The following is a 19,168-nucleotide window of genomic DNA, read 5'->3' as shown; positions in this document are numbered from 1 at the left end:
AAAATCAGTTGCATTTTTTTACACTAACGATAAATCAACAGAAAAAAAAAGTAAAGAAACAATCCCCTTTAAAATAGCACCCAAAGTAATAAAATATCTGGGAATAAATCTAACCAAGGAGGTGAAAGAATTATACACAGAAAAATATAAACCATTGATGAAGGAAATTAAAGAAGACTTTTAAAAAATGGAAAGATGTTTCATGCTCTTGGATTGGAAGATTCAATATTGTTAAAATTGTCACACTGCCCAAGGCAATCTACAGATTTAATGCAATCCCTATCTAATTACCCAGGACATATTTCACAGAACTAGAACAAATCATAATAAAATTTATATGGAACCATCAAAGACCTAGAATTGCTAAAGCATTACTGAAGAGAAAGAAAGAGGCTGGAGGAATAACTCTCCCAGACTTCAGACAATACTATAGAGCTACAGTCATCAAGACAGCATGGTATTGGTACCAAAACAGACCTATAGACCAATGGAACAGAATAGAGAACCCAGAAATGAACCCACAAACTTTTGGTCAACTCATCTTCGACAAAGGAGGCAAGAATATACAATGGAATAAAGACAGTCTCTTCAGCAAATGGTGTTGGGAAAACTGGACAGCAGCATGTAAATCAATGAAGCTAGAACACACCCTTACACCATATACAAAAATCAACTCAAAATGGATTAAATACTTAAACATAAGACAAGATACAATAAACCTCCTAGAGGAAAACATAGGCAAAACATTATCTGACATGCATTTCAAAAATTTTCTCCTAGAAGAAATAAAAGCAAGAATAAACAAATGGGACCTAATGAAACTTACAAGCTTCTGCAGAGCAAAGGAAACCGGAAATAAAACAAGAAGAAAACCTATAGAATGGGAGAAAATTTTTGCAAGTGAAACCGACAAAGGCTTGATCTCCAAAATATATAAGCAGCTCATACGACTCAATGAGAAAAAAATAAACAACCCAATCCAAAAATGGGCAGAGGACCTAAATAAGAAACTCTCCAAGGAAGACATACAAATGATCAAAAAGCACATGAAAAAATGTTCAATATCACTAATTATCAGAGAAATGCAAATCAAAACTACAATGAGGTATCACCTCACACCAGTCAGAATGGCCGTCATTCAAAAATCCACAAATGACAAATGCTGGACAGGCTGTGGAGAAAGGGGAACCCTCCTACACTGCTGGTGGGAATGCAGTTTGGTGCAGCCACTATGGAAAACAGTGTGGAGATTCCTCAAAAGACTAGGAATAGACTTACCATATGACCCAGGAATCCCACTCCTGGGCTTGTACCCAGAAGGAAATCTACTTCAGGGTGCCACCTGCACCCCAATGTTCATAGCAGCACTATTTACAATAGCCAAAACATGGAAACAACCTAAATGTCCATCAACAGGTGACTGGATAAAGAAGATGTGGTATATTTATACAATGGAATACTACTCAGCCATAAAAACCGACAACATAATGCCATTTGCAGCAACATGGATGATCCTAGAGAATGTCATTCTAAGTGAAGTAAGCCAGAAAGAGAAAGAAAAATACCATATGAGATCACTCATATGTGGAATCTAAAAAAAAAAACAAAGCATAAATGCAGGACAGAAATAGACTCATGGACAGAGAATAGAGACTTGTGGTTACCAGGGGGGTAGAGGGTGGGAAGGGATAGACTGGGATTTCAAAATTGTAGAATAGATAAACAAGATTACACTGTATAGCACAGGGAAATATACACAAAATGTTATGATAAATCACAGAGAAAAAAATATGACAATGAGTGTGTATATGTCCATGAATGACTGAAAAATTGTGCTGAACACTGGAATTTGACACAACACTGTAAAATGAGTATGAATTAATAAAAAATGTAAAAAAAAATACAAACCAATTTGAACCTGTTGAAAAGACATTTGCTCAAAACAGCACGGTAGCAATGAAGTTGCTCTGGCTGGCAGGGACTTATTGGATTCCTGTGAGTGCTGGACTCCTCACATGGAATTCCCTTGGCACTCCAGGACGCCTGTGGTTGTCCCCATGGGTTTGTGGCCATATGTGTCACACACAAGTCTCTGGCTTTGCCACAATTTCAATGCCTTTTTTGGCTTATGAAAGGTTTTGCACTCAAATGGAGTTTTCTTGAGTCCACTCACTGATGTCATTTACCAGATTTATAGTCCAGATCTGACATTCTGGACTCTTAAAATCTTGCAGACATTCAAATGTTTCAGGTTTGGATGTGTATTCACCTCTGGAGGCCTGGACCATATTTGATAAAGCCACCCGGACAAGTTCAGCAAAATGCAAAGAAATTTTTCTCTCTGCTAGACTGAAATGTCTATGAAGGTATAAAAACTTCTGCATCTACAAATGTAGGGAACCAACTCATCAATAACATATCTATCCGTAATGCATGGACATTTAAAAAAAATACTGTATTTACTCCTATCAAATTCTTTCTGGCTTTTGCCAAATTGTGTCCTAAACTGTAAGGAAAGTATATAAATTTAGAGAATTTTTGACCTTTTAAGAGAGAAAGGAACCCTCCTACTCGGTTGGTGGGAATGTAAATTGCACAGCCACTTTGGAGGACAGTATAGAGTTTCCATAAAAAACTGAAAATAGACTTCCGTGTGATCCAGCAATCCCATTCATGCGTATATTTCTGGAGAAAAATATAATTCAAAAAGACACATGCACCCCAATGTTCACAGCAGCACTATTTACAATAGCCAAAACACTGAAACAACCCAAGTGTTCACTGACAGATGACTGGATAAAGAAGTTGTGGTATATTTTATATATATATATATATATATATATATATACACATATATATATATACATATATGCATGTATATACACACAGATATACACACATGAACACACACACACAATGGAATACTGATCAGCCATAAAAAATAAAATAATGCCATTTGCAATATCATGGATGGACCTACAGGTTATTATGCATAGTGAAATAAGTCAGAGGAAGAAAAACAAATATTCTATGTATTAACTTATATGTATATATAAAAAATTGAACAAATTAATTACTATAATAAAACAGAAATAGACTCACAGGTATATAGAACAGACTGGTGGTTACCAATGGGGAGAAGGAGGAGAGGGGAGGCAGGGAAGGTGTAGGGTATTGAGAGGTAAAAATTACTATGTATAAATTGGATAGCTTACAGGGCTGTATCATACAGCACAGGGAAATATAGCCATTATTTTATGGTGACTTTAAATGGAATATAATCTATAAAAATTTTGAGCCTCTGTATTGCACACCTGAAAATATTATGATGTAAATCAACTATTCAATTACAAAATTTTTCATCAAAGTTTTCTTTTCATATTATTTGCAATAAGTTAGAAGCCAGAATTGTCAATAGAAACATAGTGTAAGTCACAATTTTCCAGTAATACCATTTAGAAAATAAAAAGGAACAAGTAAAATTAATTTCAGTAATAATTATATTTATCCCAAAATATCCAATATACTATCATTTCAAAAGAGTGATTGACACTTTTAAAACTTATTAATAAATATTTTACATTAGTTTTGTTGTATGAAGTCTTAAAAATCTATTATGTATTTTCCACTTATAGAACATCTCAATTCAAAATAGACACATGTGGCTAGTGGCTACTATACTAGACAGAGCAGATTACACCATTCACACTTCTGATAAATTACCTTCTGTTACTTATTTTAAAAACTTGCAGAAAAGGCTTTAGATATTCCCTATATCAAACAAAGCAACCTTGACGGGTGGGGAGTATCTTCATTATAAAGTGAAAAATAAAGGTAAGAGAGCAATGGTTACATGTATGTTAATGTAACAATACCTTCTTAATTCATTCAGGGCTTTACAATCTTTCTTCATATGCCAAGGATTCACTGTCACTGTACAATATTTTTCACTGTTATTATCTTTGGAATTGAGAGGCTTCTGATGAACCTGCTTTGTGCATCTGTACATAAAAGAAAACAACAAAACAGCTACAAGAGCTACAGTGAATGCCCCCCCATTAATTTAGAAGAAGTCTCACAGTATTTCCCAACATAAAGGCTAAAATATAATTCAGAACACTTTGTGATGGTCAGCATGATTTTAACAAAAAAGTAGATAATTACCTCCCTGGTGTCAAAGCTCTTTCAGAGGTGGGCACCCGAAATTTAGTAAAAATGATTTTGCATATATCTTTGAAAGAAATGCTAAGAAATGATCTTTTCTGTTGGAAATTAGCCTGCTTTTACATTCTGCAGTAGGCATACGTGTTTACAAACCAGGCAGGAACTGGATCATATTTTACACATACTTTAGAAACTGATTTGAATTTTGCTCTCTACCTGCAAGGCTATTTCTTACGTAATTACATAAGCTGGCCACTATACTAAATTTTGTTTCACTATTTGCTTAATCCTCACAACAACTCTGTAAGCTGCTATTATTACCCCCATATAACAGATAAAGAGCTTGAGGCAGAAAATAATTTGGGTAACTTGGTAACTGGTGGAGCTGGGTAAGACTGCAGCCAGTCTGACACTCAAGTCCATTCTTCTCACCGATGTCTGATACTGCTACCTACATTCAGCAATGAGAGCTGAATTCATATTTAAGTGTGTCATTTCTAAAAGCCAAAGCTCTATTAGTACTGCTGTGTAAATTATTCTTTTGAGATGTGATTGCCAAAAAAACAAAAACAAATAAAATCAGGGTGCCACTGAGTGGAGGGTGAACTGCATATGGATGGAAAAAAGGGGACTTTGTGAGGACACAGTTGCACAACTCTAGAAATATCTAAAATGGCTGATTTGTGCAATTATAATTTGTGAATTTTATGGCCTGTAAATTACACCTTAATACAGATATTAAATTAAGAAACTGGATACCAAATTAAGACTAAAACACATATATATATATCACACAAAGAACAACAGGCAAATATCATTATTTACTGCACCATTCTTTCATGCATCTTCCTTTCCTCACCCGTTCCTGAAAGGATGACTCATTTTATAATATTTTAAATTATTTAGCAAATAATTTTTGACAGGCTACTATGTACCCAGGACTAATCTAGGCACTTGGAATAGATCAATAAACAAAACAAAATTCCTGTCCTCACGGAGCTGGGTTGGAGTCTAGCTGGGGTGGGGGGTGGAGATGACAATTCACACGACAGAGAGGCAGAGGAAGTGGCATGTTAAGAAAGAGGAACCATGGAAAAAATAAAAAAAGGGCAAGGTAAAGAGAGTTTAGGGTATGGGATTATGGTGATGTTGTATTAAATACCAGAGCAGGCCACACTGAGGACTGAGGTTAGAAATAAGACTAGGAGGTGAGAAGTCCCAGGTAGACGGAATAACCATCACCGAGGCCAGCGTGCACCTCGCATGTTCCAGAATGGGGGCACTGCTGGAGCTGCGGAGAAGGGTCAGTGCAGATCCTGTATGGCCTTGGAGGACGTTGCAAGGACTGTGGCTTTTACCCGGAGTGAAATTGGGAGGCACTGCAGAATGACGACACAATCTAACTTAGGTTTTCAAGGCTCACTTGACTGCCGGGTGAGAATAGTCAAAACGGGTCAGAGATGAAAGGAGGGAAGTCTCTGAGAAGGGCTGTGCAGGAGGAGAGGACAGTGGCTCAGGGAAGGGAAGCAGCAGTGGAGGCAGGAGCCATGGTGAGAAGTGGCTGGGTTCTGGATCTGTTTTAAAGGCAGTGTTAAACCAGATCTATTGACAGAATTCATGTGGTATGTCAGTGAAAATCAGAATAACTCCAAGTTTTTTGACCCAAGCAGCTGGAAGGATTAAGTTTCCACTAACTGAATGGGGGATGTTGCAGAAAGGACCAGTTTGGGGGGTTGGACGACAAAGAGCTCAGTTTTTACACATGTTGATTTTAAGATATCAGAGTTCCAAGTGAAGATGTCAAATCAGCAGAACATTGTAAGAGTTCAGAGTTGGAGAGAAAAATTCTAGAGGGAGGCAGAAATGTGGGAATCATGGGTCACACAGGTGGTAGAGGAAGACATGAAACCCAGATACTCAAACATTAAGATAACCTGGCATTAACCATAGAAGTTGTCCTTGAGGGCCTGCCTACTAGGTGTGGATATCAGTCCTATTTCCCAACCACTCGAATTTTATAAAGGAACTTACAAATGAATTCGTGCAAGACACTGCCTCCAGTGGGTGGATCCAGAGAAGGAGTGGGAGAATGGGATGCTGCACGCTACTCCTTACGGCAGAATATATGTGTGTGTGTGTGTGTGTGTACGCATGTTTGTGTGCACAGGGGGATGAGACATACCTAGCTTAAGAAAAAGAGCTAGTAAGTCTAGAAGCCGAAAGATGAAAGAAAATCCAGATCTGGTAGAGGGAAGAGGGGAAACACTGTGTACTGAAAGACATATCCCCATACTGCCATTTCCCACCATCCTATCAGGAACACAGTTGGAAAGGGGGGAATTATGTAGATACGTGTGATGTACACAAACTTTCTGACTATGTAACACTGAACATCTACATATGTAGCAAGTTAATGATATTTATATCTGCTTCAAGTTTAATAACAAGTTCACAACAGAGGGAAAATAAAATATTGAGGACTGGTAGGAGTATCATAGAAGGACTTTCAACGCTCAGAATGGAAGCAAAATCAGCTTCACCCCACAAAGAATGTCATTAAGTGTCAAGAATGTTTATATTTGCTTAAGAAATTGAGAGTTACAGCTTCCTGCTTTAAAGAATTAACTTTAAGACAGATACCATACTATAAGCAACGTCTATACTGGAGCTTTCTTAAAGCTATTTTTAGTTTCTGCTTGTTCTGATGTACTCCAGACACTCTGCAAAGAAAACCTTCTTTTCAAAGGCTTAAAGGAATAAAAAAAGAAATAACACTGCATTCTTTTCAGTGTTCTATGTACTGAAAGACACTTGCAAATGAAGCACCCAGCCACAGGTCTACATTTTTAACAATAAAGTCGTTTGCGCAATTTTTCAATTGCTATGTGGCTTTGTGTCAGTCTCTCACTAAGAAGCAGAATGGAGTACCAGAAAATGACACATCAGGTCTATAACTACAGATGTGCGAGATGAACTTACACCAGGAAACAGCTAAGTGGGAGGGTAAGGTTTACCTTTTAAGTTACCGTAAGTGCAGTTACACCTGCTCCCTGCTTCCCCTGTGAAGTGAAGAACTAGTCTTTTCTAGAAAAGCTCTCATTCTGAGAACTGTCTTCTTTAAAATATTCGAAGATTCTCTTTTAAAGTTCTTTCATTTTTAAGTCTTTCCCCAACTCTACATCCCATAACAAGTGTAAAAATTATCCTAAAGCCTATTGTTACAGAACATACTCTACAAAAGCTGAGGTTTCCCAGGGTTTGGATCCCAGAACTCTGCTACCAGATAATCCTAAAGCTTTCCTTCCATAACAGAATCTTCTGCCAATTCCCAGCTGCGGGCAAATTCGGCTTCTCAGACCAGGTAACTTTCTAACTCTGCCTACGAACACTCTACTGCCAGGAAAGGAACTCTCAGACCGAAAGCACACAATGCCCCTAGTGAGGGTTGCCTCCTTCAATCAATCAAGATGCCATCACCAAGCAAATATTTAAACCAACTGCAAAACCTCTGAAGACATCTTACAAACAATATACTTTCTATGGAGGCATACTATTTGCTCTGGAATAGTGATTTCCAATGGAAGGAACAAAGGACCACATGACCCAAGCAATTTTTTAAAACTGCACATAACTATCCCTCTTCACGTGAGGATTCAGGCAAGCCCGTCTTACAGGCCTAGGTGTAACAGAATGAGAGCACCTCTAGGAGTAGGATGAAAAGCATCGAGGTAGACTTCTAGTGAAAGGGGGTGATGTAACAGGGCCCATCGCCCACTTACCTCCCACCACAGGACAATCATCTCAGATCGAGAACAAACACTTTGGGAAACAGAGGTTGTTTATATTTTTATGGTTTTCTGGTGGAAATAATGCCCTGAGTCATGTGAAGTTGTGGCTGCCAAATTGAACAGGGGACTGGACATTTTCACATTCAGGACAAAAATAGCCCCCGGATAGCCACCATATCTGCTCTCCCCTTTGCCTGTTCACCCCAAGAGCTGCAGGACTCTCCTGCTTGCAATGACACCCACCAATTCTCACAAATTCTTGCCAAGTTCACGTCATCAGCTGGTGGTGTCAAAGTCACTATTTGTACTGCTATGAAGTCCCTCCATTACTTTATATCCCTTCTATTTTCTCTCTTGTCTTCCTACCTACACTTGCATACACAAGATGGTTACTGCACTAACATTGCCTCTGTAATCAATCCAGGATATAGGAAGTAGAGATTCAACTGTAACCAGTCCCAGAATACTTGTCATGCCACTCTAGTGTCCCAAAAAATACTCTGGCATCCCTCATCTCACCCAAACAACCATTGCACTACTTAGAGGTTGTAAAATTAGAGGGCTTTCTCTACTGGGAAACACTGTGGCTTGTGGTAGAGTTGTGATTTCAGTTTTTGCAACTGGTTACAGGCAAAAAGACATGGTCCACAAAATTTCTTCAAGTGTTTGGAATTTAAACTTTCATTAGATACAGAGCCGGAGGACTAACCGTAATCTATGAACATATGGTCATATTATCAAATAATGTTCATGTCTACCTTACAGACATGTAAGAACTTGGATTACACCTGCAGCCTGTAGGCCTTTGGAATTGGATGTGAAGCATCCTGTGAAATAAAAACCTCCTATCCAGTCACAGAACACCTTAGAGGCAACATCACACTAATGTCACTGAATACATTAGTATAGTCCATGTATGGTTAAGTTACAAATCCAATTTCTCAGAGATGGAAAGGAGATGTCTAGAAAAGCTGGAAAAGCCCAATTACTAAAACAGCTCAAAAGTTAATGCAGACTCCTACACCTCCCAGAGCAGAGGGCGGAGGGGGCATTGCCCACCACTCTGTCCTTCCCCAGGACGTGGCATGTGGGGAAGCAGGCATGAATGGGTGGCTGGGACTCGGAGGTGGAGAGGTGATGAAAGCAAGAGTGGAACTGCTCTGGGCCTAGAACAACAGAGCTGTAAAATGCTCGGCTTCAGTACAACCCACTCCCTTTCCCACTTTCCCTCCCACCTATGTGACAAACAGAACATAACCAAGCACTTTCTGCCCATGATGGTGACTACTAGCAGGAAAGGGACCAAGATAAAAGCATGTCTTATAAAAGATGTCTGATTTTAAGGCTATGTTATAAACAATGATCAGAACTGTCAGAGTGGGACACTTGTGAGGCGCTCAAGTAGGGAGGAGGAGGTTGAGGATCCATTTCCAGCACTTAAATGTGTTTTATCACTCCTATTTCTGACCTTTCCTTTGCCACTATTTGTAGCACTGCCATCACTGGCAGGTAAAGGGGCAGCAATGTGACTTGGCCGTTTGGCTGATGGGGCTACATTTCCCAGCACTGGAATGAAAAGGCACTGGAAGACGATCAGCTGGATGATGTGAACTGTGGTCCTGGCCTGTGCCAAACACTAACCAGGTGACCCTGGGTTAGGCTCTTAGTCTCTCTGGGCTTCCGGCTGTTTACTTATAAAAGAAGGTTTTGTCATTGCACAAATATATCCAATATGAAATGTAACGTGAAAGTCAAACATAATGACAATTCACCTGCTTGCCTCAGGAAACTGTACAAGCACTGAACACTATGTGAATGTAAATACAGACTTAAGAAAACTATTGAGGTAAAGCGCTAAACTGAACATGGAGATAAAGTTTTATGGATTTTCTTGCCTTTCTTTTTTAATTGCAACACTGAATTAATAGTTATTAGCTATAATCCACACCACCACCCTGCGAATAAATACAGTAGGTAAGCACTGCCTGGATGCATGTTTTGTCCGATGCTAAGCAGGGTGAGGGGTATAAAGGAGGCTGAACAAGGTAGTCTTCTCCAGTTACCAGCTAAGTGAGGAAAAACATTGGAAACCACCCAGGGATGGTACCAAGTCAGTACTCAAAGCCAAGATTACAGGCTACTGATCATAAACAGTGCAGGAATACAAAGAGGAGCTAGAAGTATTTGGAGTAAATAGGGAAGACTCTATGAAGGGGATGGGGCTCCAACTAGTTCTCAGGGCAATTGTAATCTGTTTTAACTGAGGACTGGATAGGAAAAGGCTGGTGACTCCTGGATTTTAATAAGGCACATGTTACCATAGGAGGCTAAGTTACATAATAATTGGAACACATAAGCTAAGTACAAAATGATGATGGGTTGAGACTACCTGACTGAGATCTGGTTGTGTTAACTCTTTGACTTGACTCTAGATGTTGGAGAGCCAAAACTGTAGGTTGACTGAAAGGGGGGGAGAGAATATCCAAGAATTCAGCAGAAGGAAACAATAACGTATCAGGGATGAAAGCTCTTCATCAGAGTATCAGCAATCAGAATAGACACTTGAAACCAAAAACATACAGTTCAAGAAGCTGACAAAATATGGAGGGTGGTGAGAAAAAGATAAATCAAAGACCACTCCAAGCCTTTGGGTATTTAAGACCGGAAGAATGATTATCCCACTGAATAAGTGGAGACGCTGCAAGAAGAAAGATTATGAAATCAGCTTTAGACATGTTGAATCTGACGTATGAGCTAAGAGTAGGTTTTCTCTAAGAAGCTCAAAATTCAAAACTGAAGCACAGATTTAGAGTACAGGCTTAAAGATGCAGATGGACAAGACATGATAAATCTCCTAAAAGGAAACATAGGCAAAACATTATCTGACATAAATCTTAGCAACATTCTCCTAGGGTAATCTACCAAGGCAATGGAAATAAGAGAAAAAAATAAACAAAAGGGACGTAATTAAACTCATAAATTTCTTCACAACAAAGACAACCATAAGTAAAACAAAAGTAAACAACAACCTACGAATGGGAGAAAATATTTGCAAATTATACGACTAACAAAGGCTTAATTTTCAGAATATATAAACAGCTCATACAACTTAATAACAAAAAAAACAAACAGCTCAATCCTAAAATAGGCAGAAGACCTAAACAAGCATTTCTCCAATGAAGACACAATTGACCAATAGGCACAGGAAAAAATGCTCGATATCACTAATAAACCGAGGAATTCAAATCAAAACTACAATGAAGAATCAGCTCACACTAGTCAGAATGGCCATCGCTCAGAAGTTCATGAATGATAAATGCTAGAGAGGCTGTAGAGGGAAGGGTACACTCTTACACTGCTGGTAGAAATCTAGTTTGGTGTAGTCATTATGGAAAGCATGGAAATCCCTGATAAAACTAAAAGTAGACTTACCCTATGACCCAGCAATTCCACATCTGTGTACATAACTGGAAATAACTCCAATGTGAAAAGATACCTGCTCACCAGTATTCACAGCACCACTGTATACAAGAGCCGAGACATGGAGGCAAGTTAAATGTAGTAACAGATGACTGGGTAAAGAAGTTGCTGCATATTTATACACTGGAATACTACTCTACCATGAATAGGACAAAATAAAACCATTTGCAGCAACATGGATGGAGCTAGAGATGGTCATTCTAAGTGAAATCAGCCAGAAACAGAAAAATACCAAATGATACAACTCATATGTGCAATCTAAAAAAAGAGAGAAAAAGACAATGTAAACTCATCTGCAGAACAGAAACAGACTTGCAGACTTAGTAAACAATCTTAAGGTTACTAGGGAAAGGGGAGTTCGAGATTTACAAATGTTAGCCACTACATATAAAAAGAGATTTTAAATAAAGTTTCTTCTATATAGCACAGAAACCTATGTTCATTATCCAGCAATAACCTATAATGAAAAAGCCGATACAGCCACCAACTGAGGAAGCAAGAGAAGAAAGGAGAGTTAGTTACGCTGGGCTAGAGCCCACTTCTAAAATTCTTTTCAGCCACTGATGCTGCCCCGAGTACACTGAGCCTTCCTCCCAGGGACAGGATGACATGACATGTGTCCTGCAAACCTGGGGCAGCAGAGGCCGTCCACAGGTCTGGCCCTGGGGGAGATGGGAGCAAGTCCACCTGCTTCCCTTGGGGCAGCATCCCTCCCCGCAGCCTCCGCCACCTGACTGCACTGCGCCTGCCTCTCAGGAAACCACTGGCTTGAAAACAAGTGATCCACGAACCTGGGGCAGCGGCAGGGAGATGGGCAGCGACCTGGCAAGCTGCCCCCATCTTCCCCACGGCCTGTCAAGGGCTCGGCCTCTGCTGCTCCAGGCACGGTCCCCAGGTCAGCCTACTCCCGGGAAGAGGGCGCGGTGTGGTCGAAGGGAGTGGCGGGTTATGGAGTCTGACCATGGGGGCCCGTGGATTTGCTTCAAACTCCCCAGCGCACGGCCTGAGCTTGGCCTCTGCTGCCTCAGGTTCGTGGAACTCAGGTTACAGGTCAGCCTGCTCCTGGAAGGCGGGTGCTGTGCTGTCAGGGAAAGGTGGCGGCTGCTATGGCGGGATTGGGGCTGCCCTATGACAGCGCGGGGTTTGCGACCATTTCCCGCTGCCGCTGCAGCCATCCCAGCACACTGATCACACCGAGCCCATCTCCCAGGAGCAGACTGACCTGTAACCTGAGTCCCACGAACCTGGGTCTTTAGAGGCCGCCCCCAAGGTCAGGCCGCGGGTTAAGATGGGAGCAAATCCAGGGGCTCTCATGGGGCAGCCCCCATTCCATCCGAGGACCCGCGACCGCACCGCACCCGCCTCCCAGGAGCAGGCCATGATCTGAGGGCCAATAGGAGATGCTCCGGAGCCGTCCGGCGCCCTCCCACCTCCCGGGGCTGTACCTGATCTCCTAAACCCGGGTTTAAGCTGCGGCACAAACGCGAGGTCCAGGAACTACTAATAGCGGGGTTACCACGAACCACAGCGGCGGCTGGGACCCGCCTCAGGGTCCTAACGGGACGCGCAGCCGGGACCTCACCTCCGCACCCCTCCCTGGGCGTCTCTTCAGCCGCACAGCCCAGGCATCACCCGCCGGCTCCCCGAGCAGCGCGCCCCCACCAGCGCCCTCTTAACTGTCCGGCAGCGGCAGCCGAGCCGCGGGCAAGTGGCGGCCCAGGCCCCAGGCTGTGTTCCTCTTCCAGGAGCTGGTCCAGGAGCAACCGGCTGCCGCCAGCTTCCACGCGCTCTGGGTGGGTTCCGGCGTCCGCGCGTCTGTCCGTCTGCGCGTGCGCGCCCCTCCTCCTCCCGCCCGCAGCGCAAACTGCTCGGGTGGGTCTCCTGCTTTACCGGCCCTGGCCGCTGGGGCCGGGAGGAGCCAGGTGGGGCCCCTCCTGCTTGTCCCGCCGGGTCTCCATCCCCAGAGCCTTCACCCAGCCACTGACTGGGTCCTGGCACTGAACTAGAACCACGACTGCCCTGGGCCAGGCCACACCCCGCCAGCCCCACTTCCCCTGCACACCTTTTCCTCCCTGTTACTACCTTCCCACCCCTGGCCAGGCCCAGTCTCCCACCAGACCTTGAAGACACTGCTCCTTCTCCTCACACAGAGGTCCCTGCCCTGACACTCCATCCTGCTAGGTCCTAACCTATGGCCCCTACACCCACAAGCTTACCCCTCATATCTCAGCACAGGACACCCAACATCCTGAAATTGTCCCCCTCACCTCTCAACCAGGTCAGTTCCAATCTGATCGGGCCCCACACCTCTCAACCTGTACCCCCTCACCATGGGATCCCCTTCATTCTGAGTGCACCCCTACCCTGAGCTCACTCCCCCACCCCTCACCCTGTGGTTGAGGTGGGGAAATCCGTGCTCCAGTAATGATTACTACTGCCACCAGTGGGGGATCCAGCCTAGTGTGCACATTCATAGTTAATGTCTGAGGCTACAGGGTGAGGCAGGCTGGGCTGAAGGTGGTTCCAATTCCCGCCTTGGCACCCTGATTCCCACAGCCTGTGCCTCAACTGACCTGATGGGTCAGGTTGATCCCAGGCTGCCAGGCACTGGCCTTGGGATTTGGGTGGTTGATGGTACTGACGGTGATCTGGACCCCTAAGGCGGAGGCATTGGGCACGCGGACCTTTGGGGTGGGGGAGTTCAGAGTTTGCACTTGAGCCCAGGGGTAGACAGCAGATGGTGGGCTGTGTGCATGGGGCTGTGTGCATGGCCTGGTCTCAGCCCAGGTGGGTGCAGGGACCTTGTTCATTCACACCAGGCCAGAGGGAAGAGGGAAGGAAGCTGTCAAGGCATCAAAGTGAGGAAGCCAAAGTTTTAGAGCAAAGTAGGAAGGTGCACTGGCCAGGCCACCATGGATCTCACCGCGACGCTGGTCCCTTGCATCAGGGGAGACTGGCAGTTGACTGGCCAATGAGACATCCCCTGCTGTGGTATAGTTTACAGGCAATTGAAGGGATTTTGAGAGGTAATTTTAATCCAATAATTGTCACTTTCTCTGCAGTAGATTTGGTCCAAAGTCATGGTGAATCTGACAGGGATCCTGCCTGAACTCCAGCCTTGGACAGTGGAGGACCCACCCAGGAATCATCCACTTAGCTCTCACCAAAAGTCACTGTAATAGAGAAGAACAAATCTGACTCCATATTGGATCTGTTCCTTTTCCTTTAACACTCTGCCGTGTTTTCTAGGCTTAGACTTGCTAGTTATGCACCTTTTGTAAAACAATGTTGCCTTTAGCCTGAAATAAACAGGAGAGCCTATTCCCAAAACTCTGAGCTTTAAGGATATAAATACTTTGCACTCCTATAAAGATAACAAGTGGCAGAATAGAAAAAGTTTGTTTTGTTGCAGGTTTTGCAGAAACACCATGATCTGACCCACGTGGACAGCTGCAAAGGATTCCAAGAACAAAGAATTTCTACACCAACAAGTTTGCAACAACCAACCACAGCCCCTCCCCTTTTTAGTAGAAAAGGAGCCTGAAGTTGACATGGGGAAGATGGTTCTCCAAGATATTAGTCCGCCATTATCTTGTTTTGCAGCTGTTTACGTAGACCAGGTCATAGTGCCTCTGTAAATCCTCTAACAAAACAAAAGTAGTTTTCTATTCTACAACCTGTTGTCTTTATACAAGTGCAAAAGTGTTAATATCCTTAAAGATCAGAGCCTTGAAAGTAGGCTCTCCTGTATATTTAAGGCTAAAGGCAACATTGTTTTACAAAAGGTGCAGAGCTAGTAAAACTAAGCCTAGAAAAGAGGGCAAAGGTTTAAAGACAAAAGGACAGATCTTCTATGGAGTCAGATTTTTTTCTTTTCTATTATACTATATTCTATTTTTGTTTTAAGTATATAAGAATAAAGTTTAGCCTTTTCCCATTTTAAATTGTGCAACTTTAAGGAGCATTAATTGCATTCACAGTGCTGTGAGACCAACACCACTGGTTTCAGACTATTTCCTTCGTCAAAGTAAAATCCTGTATACAAAGTGCACCCCACGTCCTACGTCCCGCAGCCCATGACAAGCCCTAATCCCCTTTCTCTCTCTATGTCTTTACCTATCCTGGAGGTTCCCTATCAATGAAATCATATAAAAGTTGGCTTATTTTTGTTTGTCTGCCCACATATCTTAAGTAGGGATGGGTGAAATTTTAGCTTGTTTGTTTTCACGTGAATTAGCATTTTTGTATTTTGAGAGGAAAGTCCAGATGGATTAAAGATGAGACGTACCATATGAAGCCCTTTTAGTAACTCTGTGTATAATCTCGGGGTAGGCACTGCTGTTCTAAGTGTGAAATCAGAGCCAGAAGGGAGATGCTTAGCTCTTCTTGTGGCAAAATAAAACCAAACAAAAGCAGAAAACAAAGGCCAAGAAAGACAGCTGGAAAGACAAACCACAGCCTGGAAAAACCTTTCCTCATGACCCAAGGTCGGAGAAAAGCTTCACATCCCTGTGGTCCAAAACCCTCTTAAAGCCCAGTGTTCTGAAAAGAAACAAAACACACAGAGTCAGTTCCAACGAGAGGCGGTACATGTGGCCAGTGTCTGCTAGAGATGCTCGAACTCTCAGGTGAGGACACAGGTAGAAAGACAGACTGCAGAAACAGCATTGGCCACCATCACCCTGGCAGGTCTTTAGCCCGTTGACAACCAGCCCTGGTGACAACATGAGCAGGCAGAGGCCCCAGGAGGTACTCTGGAAGGAAGAGCAAATGGACGCTCCTCTCCAGCAGAACAAGGTGCAGGATACATCAAAATTCCACAGGTGCATTCCTTCCCTAGCAGTGCTGAGCCTTAGAGAAGATCCCTCCAAAGTGCTTGCACAATTTTCAAAGATAATGTTTCTTCAGTAACATGAATTCAAAATAATCAATATGTCATCAAGGGATTTTCAGAAGTGACCTGCCCAGGACCCGAACAATACACACACATAAATACACACATATACACATAAATATATACACACATACATACAGGAAAAGAGACAGACAGACTGAAACACAGAGAAGCAGGGGGAGACAGAGAAACAGACAGAGAGGCAAGTCAGAGAGAGAGGCACTGAGAGACAGAGACAGAGAGAAGGAACACTGGAGCTGGTAATGAGTGGAACTCACATACATTTTCACAAGTAAGTCTACGTGTCAGAACCTGGTCCCAAAGTCCATCCACCCTCCAGGTGAGGGTGTGGGGATCACACAAGGGTGTGGGAACAGAAGGCAAAAAATAGGAAGCCATTGACGGGCAGCCGAGGGCAGCACAGAGGCCGAGATGGGACACTGGGCCTGTATGTCAACATGACAGAATGACCTAGGAGGTTGTATTCCAGAGCCGACTATGTCAGAGTTGCATTTAATTTCAGTCTCACGACTGGGAGTGGGGAAGCAAGCAGCAAGGAAAGTGACTTTCTCCAGACACCAGGGGAGACCCCGGCCTGTGTGGCATGTGCTCTGCGCTCCGCCAGCCCTCTGTGGGGTCCTTCCTTTGCTGAGTCTGTGCACGAGCTCCCTTTGATGCCAGCCCGTGGGGGTGGCAGATGCAGTAAGTGTTTCTAGGTCTAGAGACAGGATGGCTTCTCTAGGAAGCAGGGGCCAGAATGATCCCCACTGTGCCGATGGGGGATTGGGGAGACCCTGAGAGTCACGTGGCTTGTCTAGGATGATAACACTGCTGAGTAGGGGGAGCCATGTCTGAACCCAGCTGTGTCTTCAGAGCTGCGGCACTGGTTGCATCCAGGCCTCCCCAGGGCTATGGAGGGGCTGAGTTGGTGTCACTGTGTGTGGACATGACATGGAGAGAGAAATGAGAGATTGGCAGCCCAGAAAGGCCCTTGAGGAGCTTTGTGTCAGGAGGAAGCTTGGATAAGTGGATCCCAGGAAGTGACCTCACTTCCCTGGCAATAGAGCCCAACAAAACTTGGAACCGAAGTCACCAGGCACCCACTCAGTAGAGAAGTCCCTACTCAGCTCACCTGGTTGGAGACAGAGGCATGTTCTGCTGCAACCCAATATCCCGAGGCCGCAGCCCCCGGAAAGCCCGCAGCAAGGGTCTCTACCAATGCTGCCGGCACTGGGTCAGGTCTCACCCAAGGCACCTCTGGCCTTTTGGCAAGAGAGACCCAAAGGTAACACAGGGAGGCCCAGGGCAGGCCCGCCCAGGCTGGGCCACCACTCAGATCCCACCCAGGTAGTCACACGGCCCCGTCCTGGCTGGTGGAGGTGGAGCAGTCATGTTGGGGATGGGTTTCTGCCTCCAGAAAGAGCAGGACAGAGGCCTGGGGGGCCCGGTCACATAGACAGCCCAGGACAAAGCTGGCTGGCTGGGATGTGGAGAGCCGGGGAAGGGTCCTGCCGCCCGAGGTGGAGCCCATGCTCTCTGGGTATGTATTTTCCCTCCCGGATGTCTGAGCTGAACAAGGTTCCGGTCTGATCTAGCAGCAGAGGGTAGAGTCGACAGAATCAGGAGTGTTCCTGGTCGGGAAGGACTCTGAGACTTCCATGCTGGTTCAGCTGCTGGTCACTATCATTGCAGAGCCAGATACCACATATTGAACAGAAGCTGATGAATAAGAACACCAACGCCCCCTCCCCAAGTGAAGGGCTGGTGTGCCACTCTTCTGAGGGCCAGCGCAGACTCCTGGTGGGTCTGGATATGGAGCGGTCCCCACCAACATGGCCCACAAATCAGTGGGGCAGGCCTCCGACCCAGACATCACCCAGGGCTCTCCCAGGGACCTACCCGGGGCTGACGGGTAGCTCAGCACACCCGGGTCTGACCTGGAACACCGTGCCCACCTCGCTGCAAGTCAGGTGGAGGACCAGGAGCCCCTGAAGCAGAGACCAAAGGTCAGAAAGGCAGGACTGGTGTATGAGTGTAGGTGAGGGAGGGGCGAGGGCTGGGCCACACAGGGAAGTGTCCCTAGAGGCTACTGTTGGGACCAGAAAAAAGAATGGCCTCAGACCACCTGTCTGGAAAAATTCAGTCACAGAACACATCCTGTGGGCACTTTCTGGGTGGGAGTTGTCTGGAAAGCTCTGGGAAGTTTTCTGTCCTTGAAGAGGCACATGGAAAGGGAGGTAGGTGCGTAAATTTTTCCTCTTTCACAGCATGAGCTCTTCCACAAGACTTAATACTGTCTCCACATCCAATAGTTACAGAGGAGGCAGGGGCAAGGGAAGATGTCAGAGGCCAGAAAAAGACGATCTGGATCCAGCAGGAGACACCGAGCTCCCTCCTGCCTCTCCTGCAGCTCCCGCTGAACCTTAATCTGCAGCTGAACTGCTGGGTAACGGAGAACCAGTTCAGGAAACACCACCACTTGGGGCAGAGCCACCTCTGCACCCACCCACAACTTCTTCTCCAAAATGATCTCCAAAATCCCATCATCAGTCCCCTCCCCCTCTCAAACTTCACGTCACTTCCGCTGGAGATGTTTTTGTTTCATTTTCTTTAGTTTCCTTTGCTTCTTTCACATGATTTATGACATCCTTTATTTTTCTTTTCAGAGTTTCATGTAATAAAATATAGACTTTTCCCCTTTTAAATTGTGCAATTCAGGAGCATTAGGGGCATTCACAATGTTGTGCGACCATCACTACCATCTAGTTTCACACTATTTCTTTCCTCAAAGTGAAACCTTGGATCCAGAGCACGCACTCCCCTTCCTCCTCACCCAGCCCCT

General features: G+C 44.3%; 1 long non-coding RNA gene across 1 annotated transcript in view; it reads right to left on the bottom strand.

Annotated features, from left to right (window-relative positions):
- The window catches only part of LOC140694031 (uncharacterized), a 540,346-nt gene extending 527,141 nt beyond the window's left edge, over window positions 1-13,205 (bottom strand). The window contains exon 1 of the long non-coding RNA XR_012069773.1: window positions 13,015-13,205. This is a non-coding gene — a long non-coding RNA (uncharacterized lncRNA). The remainder of the gene's footprint in view (window positions 1-13,014) is intronic.
- Window positions 13,206-19,168: the final 5,963 nt, after the last annotated feature.

Source organism: Vicugna pacos, unplaced genomic scaffold (assembly GCF_048564905.1).
Source record: "Vicugna pacos unplaced genomic scaffold, VicPac4 scaffold_20, whole genome shotgun sequence".
NCBI lineage: Eukaryota > Metazoa > Chordata > Mammalia > Artiodactyla > Camelidae > Vicugna > Vicugna pacos.
Note: the sequence above shows the minus strand (reverse complement) of the source record. Positions and strands in the feature narration are given on the sequence as shown.